General features: G+C 33.1%; 1 long non-coding RNA gene across 1 annotated transcript; it reads right to left on the reverse strand.

Annotated features, from left to right (window-relative positions):
• Positions 1-1169: 1169 nt before the first annotated feature.
• On the reverse strand, positions 1170-17994 carry LOC140620234 (uncharacterized). The gene is made up of 2 exons (XR_012020021.1): positions 17937-17994; positions 1170-1503 (listed from the first exon to the last, which is right to left on the reverse strand). It is a non-coding gene; the product is annotated as an uncharacterized lncRNA (long non-coding RNA).
• Between the last annotated feature and the right edge of the window lie 1011 nt (positions 17995-19005).

The raw sequence follows: 19005 nt of genomic DNA on the forward strand, positions 1-19005 counted from the left end.
CCCTGGCACATTTAAGAATGCCAGACTTGAAGAACCCAGAAACCCCGAGGAGAATGCTGGGTCCCATAAACATCTACAACAAATTTCCTCTTCACCTTCAAGTTTTATTTCTTTGGTTTACAAATAGTTCTAAAGATAGAGACTAGAATTTTGGAAAGCCATTTTACTTCTTCATTGAATCTCTTCCAATATGAAGATATTTGTTGCTCAAGCTATAAATGTCAAATTAATTTGGAAAATAAGAAAAGTGAGAACAGATTCTTACTAACAAAGACACAATAGCTTATTTTAAATATTTCATAGACAATTGATATTTATCATGGTGGCAAGAAGGTGAGTGGAGTCAATACAGATCAGTGGCTGGAGAATATTTAGTACAAGTGGACTCCAAGTAAAAAGATTAAGACAAAAGTGGCAGGATCAGAGAAACTTTAAAAAAAGAAGTATTACACCTCTTTTTGTGTGTGTGTGTGATGTCGATATTTAACAAAGATATTATAGCTTTACTTTTACCCCTTCCCTAAACCTCTGCCCCTTTTTTCTCTAACTTGGAATAGTTTGGCAAATATTTGCATTTTCATGTTGCCTTAATCTCAACACACATAGGCAGAGGCACTTATTTCAGACAAATTACCATTTTAGGTACAAGTTTACCTATTTATAATGCAGTACACATACTAACACTAGGGCCTGTAGTGGTGGAGTAGGGACAAGGATTTCCAGCAGAATCATTTGACTCAGGCCTCAAGACCAGGTATGTCTCAAATTCTGAGGGACTTCAACAGCAAATTGTGAAAGGAAACAGAATAATGCATCACTGTAACAAAACCTTAATCTATTTAAAATCTAGTGACCCCTGGGGCTCCTGGGTGGCTCAGTCAGTTAAGCGTCTGCCTCTTGGTTTGAGCTCAGGTACTGATCTTAGCGTCATTAGATCCAGCCACATGTTGGGCTCCAAGCTCATCGGGGAGTCAACTTGAGATTCTCGCTCTCCCTCTGCCCGCCCCCCACTCCCTCTCACTCTCAAATAAATAAAGTTTTAAAAAATAAGTAAATAAAACCTAGTGACCCCTGATACTTGGCAAATCTGAGGATCAGATTGATCCAAGAGGCTTCTGGGTAGTATGCTGTCTTCTTCTCCCTGGCTTGAGAGTTATACACCTCAGGCATTTCATGGTTTCAAAGTGAGCATGTACTTAGAAGTTCTTCTTTCCTGGGATGTCTTTCAGACATTTTTTCTCTACTTGGTAGGCACTTAGGGCCAAACAACTTGCCACATCCCCTGTGTTTTCTTCCTGATCTCCCAAATTCTTCCTCTCAGCTCTAATTTGACATTTCTTTGTCTTGAAAGTCTCATTTTCCCCTATTGTACAGATTGAAAACTGACTTTTTGATTATCTCTGAATGTTGCTATCATTTAGCACAGTACTCAAGAGTCTAAGATCTTGATAACAACTGAGTAATTTCTTTCTCCACTTGTGGGTCTATGTCTGTATGTTCTAGCTAGAAGAAAAAGAAAGAAAAAGAGGGTCAGGAGGACAAGAAGCAGATAAGTATGTGTGACCAGGAAGGGATTGGGAAGGCTGGTGGAGAACAGTGTTAGGGCTTTCCAAGTAGGTAACAGCTTAGCTTGTCCACTTAATTTTGTTTGGAATCAAGAACTGAATGACCACTGTTATCATTTCTCTGCAATACATATATTTTGAGAAGATTCTGTGACAGGCACCCTATAAAGTCTTATTGAATACATATTTGTACAAACTTTTTAATACAACAAATTTAGTCTTTCATTCTCTGATCTCTCTTTTGGGAGAATAAAAATTATCTAAGTTTAATAGTCACTGAATAGGGGCACCAACATAGCTCAGGAGGTTAAGCATCTGACTCTTGATTTCAGCTCAGGTTATGGTCTCAGGGTTGTGAGATGGAGCCTTTAGTCAGGCTCCACTCCTAGTGTGGAGTCTGTTTGAGATTTTTTCGCTCTGCCCTTCCCCACCACATTTCCTCTCTTTCACTCTCAAAATAAATAAATATATCTTTAAAAATAGTCACTGAAATAAATACGATTTTTTTTCTGTGAAGGATTTTATCCTTTCTGTAGCCCTTTATTAAAGTAGCCATATTCATATAACTCTGAGAAAATGTGAACTTTCCCTTTAAAACATGTGATTTAATTGATTGAAATGTATTAGTTCTGTATTTATCATACTCCAATATTTTTCACATATTTTTGGTACTTTATTGAATATTAGAGGAAATTGTGAAATGCATCAATACAATAGGTCCTCCTATTTCCCTTGGGGGTTATCATCTTATGATATTATCAAATATTTTCTTTGCAATAACTTGCTAAAGTACTGGGTTTTTATTTTTAATAACCTGAAAAATAAAGTTGGTAATATATATAGATATTTTTAACAAAAAACTAGAACATTTGTGAATTTAGCTTTCCAGCTAATATTTTTCATGATTTTAGCTTATCACCTTATATAACACACATAGACAATGGAATCTTTGTGACTTTGCTTAGTCTTTAGTCAGCTGTAGATAGAACATAATCATTAAGATGTTTTGATTTGATTTAAAAAGCACTGTTATATTTTAACCACAAATATGTGCAAATGTATCATAAATACTCAAAGTAGAGTGTTTAAAGCACTATGTACATCATACTCAACCTCATTTAAATTGAGGAGCATTTCAAATGATAACAAAATGGAAATTTGAGTGGAGCAGAGTATTATGGATTATAACCCTTCCTGTGTAATCATTGCCACAGCATTTGCTTCATGACAAATAGGAAATAATTTTAGTTGGCTATGTGGAAAAAACTGACACTCTTTTTGATCTAGATGTATTTTCACATCCCAAGAGGAGAAAGGCATATTCACTTATTTATGATGGGCAAAAGTCCCTTTATGCAATAGAAAATTATTTGATTTTTTTTTACTAAAGGAAAAATTGTTTTTGAAAAAGTAATCTATGCCTACTTTTTCTATACTTATTTTTGAGGATTTTGTAAATTCTTTCTACAGTCAATAATCATTAACATTTATTGGGCACTTATGATGGGCCAGGTACTTTGCTAAATGATTTACTTGCTTTACCTCATTTGTTCCTTGCAACAAATTTGTGAGGCGGCTCTTATGCCTATTTTCCCAAATGAAATGTGGCTTAGATATGGGCTCTCAACCAATTTTTACCTGGTAAAACTTTTACTTGCATAATCTGTCACAATTTTTACCTGAGAATTTTTACTTGAGAAACAAATTAATTTTCCTATTTTCTCTAGGTCTTTTTATATAAAACATCACTGAAATTCTAAATAGTAATTTTAAATAAATGAGTGGTAGGTCACATAATTGACCTCAATACTTCACCTCTCCCTGAATCTACACCTTTATTATGAATTTGTAATGAGTGCAGTCTACTTTCTTATCTGTTGATGTCAAGCTCAGTCACATACTTTGTTATGGCCAATGACATGTGTGTGGCATGAGTCACAACATTATCATATAGTGCAAAGGGATGGTGGACCTCAGAAAAGCGATGTATTTTTTTGAAAGTGATGTATTTTTACTTCTAAATCTACTCCTTATTTACAGTATAACTTTATCAAAGCCCTTTTACCTTTCAGATCTTCAGTTTTGTCATGGAAAAGTAAAACAAGTTCAAAATGTATAATTATATATCTATATATACACACATGTATCTCACATACATTTATATATATATCGTTTTGCCATACATATATAATCCCATTGATGCTTTCTACATTTTATAGTCTTGAAACCAATAGATACTCCTCTTTCTCATTCATAAATATGTATGAATATAATTATATGTATTAAAGTAGGTAGCAAAACTGAACGATTACTGGCCCCACAGGCAGATTTTTAAAATTTTATTAGATCTGAAGGCAAGACAAATACTCTTCCAGTTGAAGATAATTCCTTCTATTTCCTATTCAGTGTCTGTTGTCCTATTCCATACAGTTACATTACTTACCGGGGCACTAAAGGAATCTGCCACAGCCACCCTTGGATGTAAAGGTGTTCCCGTCAGTGCCTACTTTATGGTTGAAGTTTATTCTCTTTATTTAATTATCTTTGTCCCATTTTAAGTCTCTTTTTTTTTTTTTGAAAGATATCATTTACTTTTATTTTAGAGAGAGAAAGGGGTGAGGTGCCAAGGGGAGGAGAGAGAGAATCTCAAGTGGACTGCCCCTGAGCAAGGAACTGATCCGAGGACTCAGATCATGACCTGAGTGGAAATCAACTAAGCTACCCAGGTGCCCCCTATTTTAAGACTTTTTTTCGCAATATTGATAAATTAACCCTTCTAAAATATTGTTTTCTTCATGTAATTTTTTTGGTCAAGTGCTTGTGACAGCTTCTTATTTTGTAGCATGCATGGCATCTAGACTGATGTTTGTGTTCTTCCATAGTCCTTTCCTAGTGAATGACAATGGGAAGAACCTGCACAACCCCTTTCTCAAAGTTATACACACACACACACACCAATATTATTGCCATATCACTACCATACTTTCTCCTGTTCTGTGAGGAATATGCCCTTTATTTATTTATTTATTTATTTATTTATTTATTTTTAGGAATATGCCCTTTAATGTCTAACATCGCTTCATTTCATAATGCTTTCTTAATGAGTTCATCTACCTTTCTGTCAACTATCACCACCAAACTATTTATTATGCAAATGCAGAATGTTAGTGCTAACTGTTCCAACAAATAGCCACAGTATGGTATAATGGATTAAACTTAGTATAGGTTTATATCTTGTTCATATACCTATACTGAATAAATGTTCAGGTTTGCAAGTCAGCCCTTACCACAGAAACAATCAAGAATCCATGCTGATAGAAGATCTGACATCTACTCAGGACTTAAAATGTGACCCTGGTGATTGTCTGCATTCCAACTAGCCAGATGGGTAAAAGATCATCAATAAGACATTTTCAGATTTAAGCTTCTTGTCCCAGAATGGAAACACATTCACTTCTGTTCATATTGGATTAAAATATTTAGTTACTATTAAATATAGTTCCTTGTCTGTGTTGCTGCTAATGAATGACGGCTCTGTCCAATGGAAAGAGAAATATTAATTGTGGTGGACAGCCATCTCTGCCACATAGAATTTACTTCTCTTCTTTCAATGGTTTCCAACAAACTCTTTTGTCTCCTAGCTTTTCCATCATTGTACATTTCATGTGCTCAATATATTTGTTGATTATTTTTATGAAATATCATGTTTGTTTTCTCTTGTAAATATACCTATATCTCCTTTAATACCCAAATAATGATGGATATATTCTATGTAATATATGATAAATTATGTAAAAATACATAGTATAATGTGTGGGACACAGTAGAAGCTCAATAAATGTGTGTTCTTCTACAAGCTAGTATATACATGTGATTAAATTAAGAATATATACATATTACTCCTAATTTAATCATTGATTCATCTGTTTCATTTGATCTGTGTTCAGATCTAGAGTTTTAAATATGAGTAAGACACAGTTCCTGCCCTTAAAAGGCTTGTTTTCTCTCAGTCTACAAAAATTTGAAATGTGAGCTCCTGAAGGAAGCCTAATCATTTCCAGATTTGTTGAATCCTTCCAACCTCTCACTGAAATAAATAGTACTATCACTGATACTCATATTCCAAAAGCTATAGTTGAATTCTAATTCGATTCAGACCTATGTTTGAGCAAAACATTTCTAAATGCATACACATTTAAGGGTGGTATGTACATAATTCAAGTCTTTCAACATTAGACTTATTTCAATTATATTAACTTATTTGTATTCTTATCTATATACCAGCCAAAATAACCTAATTGATTTGGAATATTTTCCCAAAGGTATACACTTTAACCTTAGACTGTTACTGGTTTTTACAATCTGCTTTCAAGAGAAAATACCAAAAGTTTTCAAAACAAAATTTGATTGTATTCTAATTAATGTGTCATAATTTAAATATTATAAATTTTGCTTATTGTTAAACTGAAAGGTTGATCCTCTATGGTAGGAATAACATTTAAGAGACTACAGATAATAGTATACTAGGACACCTGGGTGGCTCAGCGGTTGGGTGCCTGCCTTCGGCTCAGGTCGTGAACCTGGGATATGGGATCAAGTTCTGCATAGGACTCCCTGCGAGGATCCTGCTTCTCCCTCTGCCTATGTCTCCACCAGTCTTTCTCTGGGACTCTCATGAATCAATCAATCAATCAATCAATCAATCAATCTTTTTTAAAAAGGGGTTAATAGTATACTTCCAATCTGCTACAAGCAGATGTAATGTTATAATGTTAATTTTTGCAATCATCCAATTTGCCCCATATGCAAAACACATCCAAAATATATACACACACTCACGTTTGATCATTAATAAATACACACACAATCTCCTGGGGTCACTTGTAAGGAAGATACTGTCTGATGTGCAAGGAGGGCTCCTGCTCTGGAGTAATTTGTCAGCTCCATTCTCCTTGGAAGAGACAAGGGTTCTTTGGAGATGCTAGCTTCCAGATAGTTGTTAAGTTCTATAATTCTAGCTGTCTCTGTGTCCAGTATTACAAAAGCAGATTTGTAGTCCAAGATGAGAATCTTTCTAACTCATTTTCCAACTCACCATTCTCCATTGGGAAGTAACTAAAGCTATGGGAGCAAAATAATTGTGTGGTGGAAGTGGAAATATTTATTATCTTCTGAGGTATAACCGTTTTCAATGTACTCTGAACTAATGTTATTATTTATAAATGGTATGTCGTAGCCGATTAATGCTAAGAACTACTTCTCTCTTTCTCTGTGTCTTTCATGAATAAATAAATAAAATCTTTTAAAAAATAAATAAATAAAAAGTATAAAAACAGAGGAGGCAGGATAGAAGTAAATAGCCTTTGATCCTGATATCAATCCTTGAGTTTCAAGATTCTCCAACATTTTACCTACACGCTGTACATCAAACTGAGAAAAAGAAATATTTTTTTTCTTTTCCTCCTTTCTTTTTCTTCCTTTCTTTCTTCCTTCTTTCTTTTTTACTATAGGAAGATATATTACATAAAACTGAGAAATCTCTCTAAAAAAATTCAGATTTAGCTGAAATAATATTTACCAGGTTTGGATTTTCACAAATGACTGCATATTTAGAAGCCATCTTAGACCACATATTTTACCTGCGTTGTCACCTTTAATCATGGGTCAAATCTGCAGATTTTATCTATCAAAAATGTGCTTTCTTTTTTCACTTCCATCTGTCTCCATCAGCACTAACTTAATTCAGGATTTGGTCAGCTTGACTAATAATATTTTAATTGTTCTGTCTACTTCCATTCCTACCATTCCATTCTCCTCATATACTATTAGAGTTAACATTATAAAGATGAATATGATCATGCTTCTGTTCTGTTCAGTATTATGTAGTAGTTTATATTAAGTATAGGATAATGGTTAACTTCTCTGGCATGGCTACAATGTTCTTCCTGATTTAACCTTTGGACAAAAGCTTTGCATTTTGCCTCTACCACCTTCTCCTCCACATACTCTTCTATTATTTTAATGTCCAGCAATTCTGAATTTCTTAGAATTTTCTGTATCTACTATGTTGGTACTTTCAGTCTTAGCACACTTTTTTTTTCTTTGTTCACAATGCCTCACTAGGCCTCTCCTCATCTTTGTTACCAACATAAATTCATTATTCCAATTAATTGTAGGATCATTGTGGGAATTAATTAAAATAGTAAGTACTGTCTAGCATATACCATATACTCATAGCAATGCACACAGCAATATGTAAAAATAGCAATGATGATAACAATAATCATTTCATTTTAATATGATTCTCTTATATACATCAAGACAATCAGTGCTTTCATCAAAAGCAAATAAGTCATCCTATAAAATGTCAGTGGTTGTAGAAAAAGAAAGAAATTTTCTTGGATCACTCATCTTTTCCTGAACCACTTAGTTTGTTCAAGAGGACACTTATGGAATGCTTTTGTCTATATTTGTCAAGTGTTCATCTCTATTGATATTTCATCCATAAAGATCACATAAATGACCCGTTAGGTAGTTCATTCTTGGAGAACACAGTGGAAACTTATCTATCCTATTTGCAAAGACACTATGGCAAAAATCTAAATCAGTTTCGGTATATTCTTGGCTGTGTGTGTGTGTACGTGTGTGTGTGTGTTTAATTCTCAGGATTTTTCCTAATCATGTACGTTCTAAGTCAGTAATTTCTTATCTTGCTCTTAAGATTTGCTCTATAAGTCTTTGTCTTTTCATGGATTTGTAAGGGTATTATATCCTCTCTATTATCAGATGCTAAATATCCTATTTTTATTCCTATATACAGGTTTTTCCATTAATCATGCTTCATTCGCACATAAATATACATAATGTATGGTTTCAGATGTTTCTTAACTCCAATATCTTCTCAAGTATATTAACTTTCACTTTAGTGGTTTTATAAAGAATTACAATCTAAGAAATTAAAAAAAAAAAAACATTTCTTTGAGATTGATACAGTTTACTCTCTGGACCTGTGGTACCTTAGAGCCTTGAGTTTATTGCTTCTATCTTGGTGTTAACTGCATGAATGCATATGTAATTATTATCGTCAAATTTCTCAAAATGTGTCTTTATATGAAAGGTGTGGGAAGCCTTGGTGGCTCAGTTGGTTAAGCATCTGCCTTAAGCTCAGATCATGATATCAGGGTCTTGGGATTTAGCCCAATGTCAGGCTTCCCACTCAGCAGGGTGTCTACTTCTCCTTCTCCCTCTGCCCCTGCCCTCTGCTTATGTGTGGTTTCTCTCTCTTAAATAAATAAAATCCTTTAAAAAAGTGAAAGATGACCATTGTATTTAATATTGATTTGAAATGTATCCCTCTTGCCACAAAATGGTTAAAAATGCACTTTTTTTCTAGGAAATAAATGATGAGTTTGCAGTTTTCATTATTTTGTCATGCATATGCTATGAAATTCATAATTATTCAAATACATTTTGTAAATCAATTGTAACTTTAGCATTATATATATATATATATATATATATATATATATATATATATATCTCACAGGTATAAGGAATACTGATAGTTGATGTATTTAATTCTAAATTTGGCCAGACCATTAGTCCTAGGTAATATTGCTCTTTTTTAGCAATGGTCATGAGTCCAACTAAGACACCTTAAAACCTTTAAAAAAAAAAAAAGTAAAGAGTAAAGTGTATATATGGAGCATTAGTTTCTTTGGTGGACTAGTAAAGGGAATGCTACTGTACAATTCACATTATTCTCTTAAAGCTGATGAGTATTGTGCTAAAGCCTGGAAACAAGAAGATTTGGTGAAGAGAGAATATTTTGCCTAGAAAAAAAATGCAACATTTTCAAACATTATGTAAACTATAAAAGGGAGATGGATTACCTATTGCTTTAAAAAATCGACTGACACTATAAGAAGCAAGTTGTGTAAGAAATAGCCATTTTTAATCAGTGGAAAGTAATCTAGCAATCTGCTAAAGTGATAAGCAGGAAAAGAAAATGTTGCAATATTCCATCGTCAAAGTCAATAAAACAATTAAATGCAGTGCCATGACTCATAGCTTAGGAATGGATGTATCACGGAAATAGCTTTTTTTTTTTTAATGTAAAATGTTGCCTTCCTCTCTTCTTGCAAAAATTAGCTAAATATGAATGCTTATTTTCATCACACCTAAAGTGAGTGCCACAACCTCAAGGTAGAATGTAATAATGTGATTGAGGGTTGTTACATAAAGTGGAAAGACTTAATCACTTATGATACCTGGCCATATTGGCTCCCATCCCTTAGCATAATCTGTGACATTTAACCCTGTGTGTGTGTGTGTGTGTGTGTGTGTGTGTAGGGGGGAGGGGTGTGGATGTCTGTGACAGAGAGAGATCAGAGACAGAGACAGAGAGACATTGGTAACAATGAACTTTCCAACACATGTACACATGTGCAAACACACACAATTTTCATACTCTATTTGTTTCTGTTTTTGTTCTTTACAGTTTTTGGATCAATGGATGGAACTTTTAAAACCTAGAAACACAATAAATTTTCTTGAAATGACACATACAAAACCAAGTTAAAATTTGAACACTATTTTTTTAAATTGCCAACAACTGACAATGTAATCAATTGCCTTCCAGAGATAACTCCATGTCAAGACCAAAAGCCAAGCAACCACATTATCAAGAGACAGAGTAAGCTTGAAGTCATCTAGTATCCATCAATTCTGCTTTGTTTGGTGAAGCACAGCCTTATTTTTACAATTCACTAGACTCAAATCTGTGAGCCTCACTATACTCACTGAAATTTTAAGGACATTCTTGATATTAAAATGAAAAAAAAAGTATAAAAGTGTAGATATTTTCTCAGTAACAGTTTTATAATCTCTCTAAAAACCATCGTGTCTATACCAGGAACAACAGCGAATAATGAAAATGTTCTTTGAAACAAATATCTTTTCATTAGCACAACAAAATGCATGATATTTCTAATCAGAAAGGATTTACCAAGAAGGAAGATTAATTGTCTCAAATAAAATTAAGGGAAAAAAGCTTAATTAAGACTGTGCTTTGATTCCCTCACATTTCATCATAATTCTTTCACTTAACTAGCACAAAAAGGAAGTTTTGTATAATGTTAAAAAGCATGTTAATTTGGATTTCTTTATCAATATGGAAAAATGCAATATATGTAAGATGTCTAATTTTTAATAGAAATGACATGATCTGCATGCATGATCAACATAAAAGAACACTTAGCCCTTTTTGCTTATAAGGAACATAGAATCCTAGGCTGTGGGTGACAGTTAATTTCCTCCAGTCTTCTTTTGCCCTGCAGCTATTGATGCATGCTGATCTTCAAGTATTATTGGAAAAAAAAATTAGGCATAAGCATGAAAAGAACAAAAAACAAAGCTATCCATTTTAGGCTAATTAAAACAAACTAGTTGAAAACGGCACTCCTCCTATTGAAGAAAAAAAGAACATAATGGTGGCCTAACCATTTAGAACGAAAAACAGACTATCACATACAACCAAAAAATGTGTTATAAAGCACAGATGTTCCCTTAGATTACAAAAATAAAGTTTGCTTTTAGCATATGTAACGTACCATATGGAATTCATTTTCATCACTTCGATGCTTTTAAAAAATCTTGAACAAATACTTTGGGAGTTTGATATGGAGATGTAAAAATCTCTAATGTATGTTTTTATTCTTTAGTATTAGAAGAGTTCAAGGCAATAATTTAGGAACTTAATACTGAATGGTAGAGTTAGAAACTAAACGATGCAAAGTATAAAATTTCCCCACTTTTTTTCATGGATATATGTCTTTTTACTATTCCTTTTTTTTCCCATATAAAGCCTCCTGTGTATATAAATTAACTCCCATATTTTAGTTGATAAATTCTTTTCCTTGACTATTTTTAGTCCATTCCCATAACTTTGAAATCTCTTCTACAAGAATCCCCACAGCCTGCTATTCATTTTCTCTCCCATTTTCATGACAATTTCATCTTTTTTTTTTCACTTTGTAATCTACGTAGTTGTTTTCCCTTAAATACATGTTAGAAAAATCTATTAGCCAAACACTAACAGGTAAATAATTTCTTCACATGAGAAGAGATTCACAATATTGGTAGAAGTAGCCCTCATTCTAAGTTGCATTGAAAGTGAAAACCATCTATGTTTTTATTTCCTCCAAGTGTCTTAGAGGAGTATGAGTCCTTGGACTTGGCTAATTGGATCAAAATTTCAAAACTTCCTTTGCATACAAATAATCTGGGTAGCTTCTTTAAAAATGAAAAATATTAGATCTACTACATGAAGATTCTGATTCAATAGAGGTGAATGAGATCTAATTTTTTAAAAAAAGAGTACATATGTGATTATAATGGATGTCACTTGAATGACACCTTGCAAAAAACTGAAATAGCTGGAAGGATGCACTGTCAGGCTTATATTTTCATACAGATAGTGTTCTTTATACACAAGTTCCCAAATAATCTTTCCTCTTTTCTTAGCTTTTCTTCTTGTGTACATCTGGCATCAGTAGTATCATTGAATCATAAGAGAATGTCCTCAAAAGGTAAGTCAATATATCATTTTGTTCTGCTCATATAGATGATACAGAGAATATTTGCAAATACATCAATTTGTATACTGGTATAGAAATTATATATTTCCTTCTAATTGTATGATGATTTTCTTTTATAGATGCAGCCTGGTGTTTTGGTTATTACACTAAAATTTAAGACTTAGTGTTTAATTTCTAAATATTTAAGTTTTGTTAGTGGATTTATTTTTATCAATGATTCCCAACTGAGCTGTGAAGGAATTATCACTTTTATTTATAAAAATAAACACATCTTCAAATATTTAACATTGGAAATATATTGTCCGTACGGGAGAAAGGTCAATTGTCCTGTCTTTTGCTTTTTTCCTTTGGAAATTCATCTTCCTCTTGGGATTTTCTGGCTTGGATTATTGTGATCACTAGAGACTAAATCCCATGGATTCTCAGCTTCTTCTTCCAAGGAGCTAGTTAAGCACAGAATTTATAAAAGATGAAATATAAAGCAAATAAATAGCACAAATAACCCGGAGTACAATTTGCATTATTGCTGATGTGAACAATGGTAGAATGTAAATCTTTCTCATAGGTTGCAATCTCGGACAGGTTAGGCTGAAACAGTTCTAGTTTATGCTAGTGTGATTATTAATGGTTCTTCTTTTCAATCTCAAGTGTCCTTTTTAGGATGATCAATTACATGGTTTCTCTACCTATGTATAACTTAGAATCCACCTCTTGTTTTATATCTCCCAGTAGATTCTCATTGTGTATCTGGCAGTTGGCCCCTATGTGGAAGAACCGATTTTATTTTCATGGCTCATGAAATATAGACCTTTATCGAGTTATACTCCCTTTGAAATCAAGACTAAGAGAACAATTTAGACTCTGTGATAATGCTATTATCTTGCCCCTTCAGTTCTGGAGTTCTGGTTTCTCTTATATACTAAATGGGAATTTGGTGATTGACTTTAGAAAGTGACTTGGTTTGTTAGTTAACCAGTGGAAAATGAATACCTTGCTTATACAGTAAACAAAATATCTACATAAAATAAGGGTAAAATGGCTGAATCATAATGGCCAGTTAGGGAAGAAAGGGAGGGAATTTGAGAATGAAGAGCCAGATCCTGTAGGCTTTTTATGGCCAGTAAGGACTTGGTTTTATTGTGAAAGGAATCCATTAGAGGACTTAGGGAAATAATACATCTCATAAATTAGGCTATAAAGGATGGTGGCTTAAACTAGTGTAGTAATGAAAATAAAAAGTAAGCACACTCTATTTTGAAGATAGTGTTATTGAGGTTTGTGGAAGACTGGATATAGGAAAAGCATGGAAATACTAAGTCAACAGGACTTCCTGCAAAACAGTAGGTTTCAGATAGAAAAGAAATCAGAAGTTCTCTTTTGATCTCATTGGTTTTCATGTACCTGTTAGAGATAATGCAGAGAGAATGTCAAAAACATAGTTGGATATATGGTTCAGGTGGTCTAGAGATAGGTTAAGACTAAGAGATAAAGACTTGGATGTCATTGGCAGATCAGCAATTATCTTTTGACTCTTCCAGAGTTGGATTTACTACTCAACCATCAATCTTTAGGCAGAGAGCGCATAGTCCTGATATGTCATTTTCCTATTCCCTGTTTCTTTAAACACATCTATCTATGTTGTGGTCCACCATGGTGAGCTACTCTTTTTTTCTAATATAGAATAAATAAAAATACACTGTCAAATAATAAAGACATACATGTCAATTACTTTAAGGAAACAGTATTTCAACTAAACTCCTTTGAATAGACTGATTGGATCACCAAATATCTCTGTTCCCTCTTTGTGCCTATTAACTCATGGTCTAGGCATGCTTCATGCTCAAAACATGTTGGCTACTTTCTTGTTTGCCTGGGTACCCTGAAACTTAATGTTACTAACAATTTGTTATATTTTTAAAATATTTCTTATGGCAATTTTAGTAGTTGTCTATGACAACATTAATTTGAATGTCAAACAGACTAATGCTACATAAACATGAAATTAGAGTGGGATGTTTGAAATTTAAGTTCAATGGCTTGAGATAATTCAGCATAGGTTATTAACTCAAAAATTATTATGTCAAATTAGATGTGGACAAATATCATAAAGTACTAAAATTGCTTTATATGTGTCTAAACTCTTGTTCCACTTTAAAGGGAACCCAAATACACATTGACTGATGAATGGATAAAGAAGTTGTAGCATATATATATATATATATATATATATATATATATATATATATGAATTCTTGCCATTTGCAATGATGTGGGTGGAAGCTAGAGTGTATTATGCTAAGGGAAATAAGTCAGAGAAAGACAAACATGATTTTACTCATATGTGGTACTTAAGAAATGAAATAGATAAACATAGGGGGGAAACATAGGAGAGAGGCAAACCATAAAACAGACTCTGAACTATAGAGAACAAGCTGAAGGTTGCTGGAGGGCAGGTAGGAAAGGGAATGGGTAAATATAAGGAGGGTACTTGTGATGAGCAATAGGTATTTTATGTAAGTGATGAAACACTAAATTCTACTTTTGAAACAAGTATTACACTAAATGTTAACTAACTGAAATTTAAATAAGAATTTGAATCAAAAAAATTAAAAAAATAAGCTGGTAATAATACTCATAGTTAATGCACATTTGGTAGTTTATGCAAGAGTAACAGCTCAGAACTGTGTATAAGCAGAATTAGACTGAAAGATTAGCCTTATTTCAAATTATTGATAAATCAATACATATATACATGTTTTAAATTAAAACTGTTCAATGTACATATGTGTCATTTGTATGTTTTGCTGCTTTTATTGACCTTTTCTTAGGTCAGACTAACTACTACCCTAATAACATCAGATAATAGAGCTTTTACTGAAATTTCAAGAATTGTTTGGATGGTATTATTAGTCTCTAAAACTTAAAGATCTTTAAAAAACTATAAAGAAAAGTGTCTTAAAGAATAGGTCTTTCACACATTCTAAAAATATAGATATTGCAAATACCACTACTATCCAGTACTGAGTATTAATCTAATTGGCCCATATTTGGTTGCAATTGTTCACATTTACTGATTTCAAGCCATCTCTCCCACTTACTGCCAAGCCCATTGGAATCCAGCAGCTATGGGCATTGCTTTTGCTAAGAATACCAATTACACTTGCAATATTTGTCTAACATGCTATTTATCAGTTGAGACTATGGCAATTCTCTTCTTAAAATCCTCTTTGTCTTCATTTTCCGTGACAATTCTGATTCCTGCTTTTTTCTTCTACTTCTCTGGATACATATTGAGGATTTTCTTTCTCTCTCTTAAAAGTTACACATCAAAATGTTCTTATACTCTCCTTTTCCCTCTCCCCATGCCCCATTCTTCCAGCCTTATGGTTTCAACAGCTATCTATATGCTGATGTGTCCTTCTGCAAGCAAGGCTAGGTATATACCCAGAGCAATAAGTAGCCTTGACCACCCTACTCCCTATTTAACATGGTACATGGATGTCATAAGGTATCTGAAACTGAAAGAAAAACATACATAAATGTATGTGAAGATGAATATGGTTATGGGTAGTTAAGACACTCCTGAAGACTTCAAAACCACAAGAGGACAGGTTCTACTTGATATAATGATTTATTTTAACGTGAGAGCTATTAAAAGAGCGTGGCATTGGTGATAAGACAGAGAGGAAGACATCAGAGCATAAGAGGTTATGCAAACAGACTCACCCATAGATAGATATTTGATTTATGAGAAAGGTAATCTTAGATCTTCACAATAATTTGTTCTGAGCTCACTGAATACCTATGTGAGGGGAAAAAAAACCCTTGATCGTTGCAGCATAAAGATAAGATAATAACTCCAGGTGCATTTTGGATTTGAATGTAAAAAATAAAAATAACTAAGTAAAATCCAAATAAAATCTTTCAGAGTGAATCACAGTATTCTTACTAACTTTAAAGCTAATCAAGATTTTATAAACAGCGCATGCAATACTAACTATAAAAACTAGTTTTGAATCGCAAAATATTAAAATTTAGAATTTTTATTTAGCCAAGTGCAGCATTAAGATTATGAAAATGCAAGCCACTGAGCAAAGAAGATATTTCAATACACTTATAATACAAGCAATTGATATCTTAAGTATACTAATAACTCCTACAAATCAATATAAATATCAGCAACTCAATATTATAAATGGGCAAACCACCTGAACAGACATTTCACAAAAGACTGACAACATAAAAATATGCCAATTAACAATCAAAGAGATGCAAGTCAACAGCACTAGTCAATGCATGGTAAATGGTGACACTTTTAAAAGCTTGAAGAAAACACGATTGAAGAAGAGGTGAAACAACTTGTACTGTCATATTTAACTCTACACACACACATATTCCAAACCTACTCTAAATCTTAGTTATAAGTCAGTAGAAATGTATATAGCTGTGAGTCATGTATAAAAGTGTTCCGACAGCAATTACTATAATAGGTCCAAAATGACAACAGTCAATAGCCACCAAAGAAAAAGTCATTAAATAAATTGTGACCTTGTCTTACAGTGAAAAACTATATATAGCAATTAAGTAAATAAACTGCAAGTCGGCGTTACTACATATATAAATCTCAGAAGCCATAGCACTGAGTGGAAGAATTCAGAAAAAAAAAAAAAGTTTTTTATATGACTAATGCTATAAAATTCCAATACAGGCAATAAGAACCTATGGTGTAAGATTTCAGGATATTAGATACTATTGAGGAATCAATGGAACTAGATATTAGGAAAGATGGGGGTCTTTTGGGATCATGGTGATGTACTAAATCTTGAAATATAAATTTATAACATATGCAGTCTCCTGTAGGTGTGAATTATACACATAGTAAAAAAAACTACCTGATACTCAGTTTAAATATCTAAAGTCCACAGCTATTAAGTGGCTAACACAGAATTTTAACCAAAATATGTTAGGTTCCAAGCTATCTATTAATTTCAAATAAAATTCTGGGGAAAATAGTCCTTCATTTAGTGATGTTTATAACTATATTAACTTTAGACTTCTAATATTTGCTTAAAGAAATTTGCTCAGAAACATAAAGAAGCTTGTATCTTCATTTATATTACCAAAAATTATTTTTTGAACTTATTACTGTCATCAAATGGAATTTTGAATATGAAAAGAGCCACTATGGAGAATATAATAGGCCACATTCCTAGCACTCCCTGAGAAGACTATCATTTCTATAAATCACTCTCAGACACAAAAGGGTTTAAATACCAAACAGAAAAAGATTATTCCCAACATAAAGAAAATGTTGTCAAAAAGAAAGTAAAATGGCTGAAATCATAGAGTAGTGAGAGAAAAGTTCCAAAAACAAGCAATTTATTGCTCCACAGCTTTCAGTCAAATAGTTTACAAAATAAAATTATCTACTGAGGAATTTGATCTGATTGGAGATCTTTTCATTTTGTTCAACAATTATGTATCAGGCACTATTTTATGTGATTAGAATACAGTTGGGAATAAGACCAACAAAAATTTCTGTCTATTCTCGTATAATTTAGATCTTATGTAGAGAGACTATGAATAAGAAAGATAAACCAATTATAATATATACATATACTATATACTAATTTTATATGAAATCTCATATATATGTGTGTGATGTGTGTATGTGTGTGTGTGTGTGTGTATATATATATATATATATATATATATATAATTATGAGAAGTAGAGTAGTCCCCCCGCAGTTTCACTTTCTGAGGTTTCAATTACCTACAGTCAATCATGGTCCAGAAGTAGATGATCCTCCTTCTGACATATAGTCAGAAGGTCAGTAACAGCCTAATGCTATGTCACAATGCCTATGTTATTCTCCTCCCTTCATCTCATCATGTAGGCGTTTATCAGTTCACACCATCACAAGAAGGGTGAATACAGTACAGTAAGACATTTTAGAAGGGAAAGACCACACTCGCATAACTTTTATTACATTTATAATTGGTCTATTTTATTATTAATTATGTTGTTTATCACATACTGTACCTAATTTATAAATTAAACTTTAGCATAGATATGTACATATATATACATATATGTACATATATATATATGAAAAAACATAGTTTATCTAGGGTTTGTTATGATCCATGGTTTTAGGCATCCACTGACAGCCTTGGAACCTATCCCCCATGGGTAAGAGGAGACCACTCAATTTGCTAAGGAAAAACAAAACAGGAAAGGGTAATGTTGAGGTATTATGCTGGGGGGAGGGAAAGGTATGAAATTGCAAGAACGTGCCGAGAAAGATGTTGCCAAGAAGATATATAAATGAATAATTGAAAGAAGTGAAGAAGTGAACTGTGTACAAATCTTGGGGGAAACTATTTCAGGGAGAGGAAATAGCCTAAAAGTCCTGAAGCTAGTGCTTGGCATTCACATTCAACAAGCTCCCAAGGGGCCAGACTGCCCGGAGGGAGTGAGCAAAGAATGGTGGGATATCAGGTCTCAGAGGAAGCTGTATGGACAGAACATGTGGGACCTGGTAGGCCCTTGTGAGTGTATCGAATATTGGGGAGTTCTGATGAGAGGGAGGATAGGTTGTTTTTTTCTTTTAATTTTAATGAGATTTATTTAGCATCTGTGTGAAGAATAGACTAAAGGGGGGTGGTGGTCATGCAATCAGGAAAATCAGAAAGGTGGCAATGATAAAAATCCAATCAAGAGACAATGCTGGTTTGGAACAGGGTGGTAGCAATGAAGAAGGTTTGAAGTATTCCATTTATAAATATATTATGAAGGTAAAGTTCTGATGTTCAAGGATAAAAAGGGGAGCTGGAAAAAG

The sequence above is a fragment of the Canis lupus genome, chromosome 28 (assembly GCF_048164855.1).
Source record: "Canis lupus baileyi chromosome 28, mCanLup2.hap1, whole genome shotgun sequence".
NCBI classification, from domain to species: domain Eukaryota; kingdom Metazoa; phylum Chordata; class Mammalia; order Carnivora; family Canidae; genus Canis; species Canis lupus.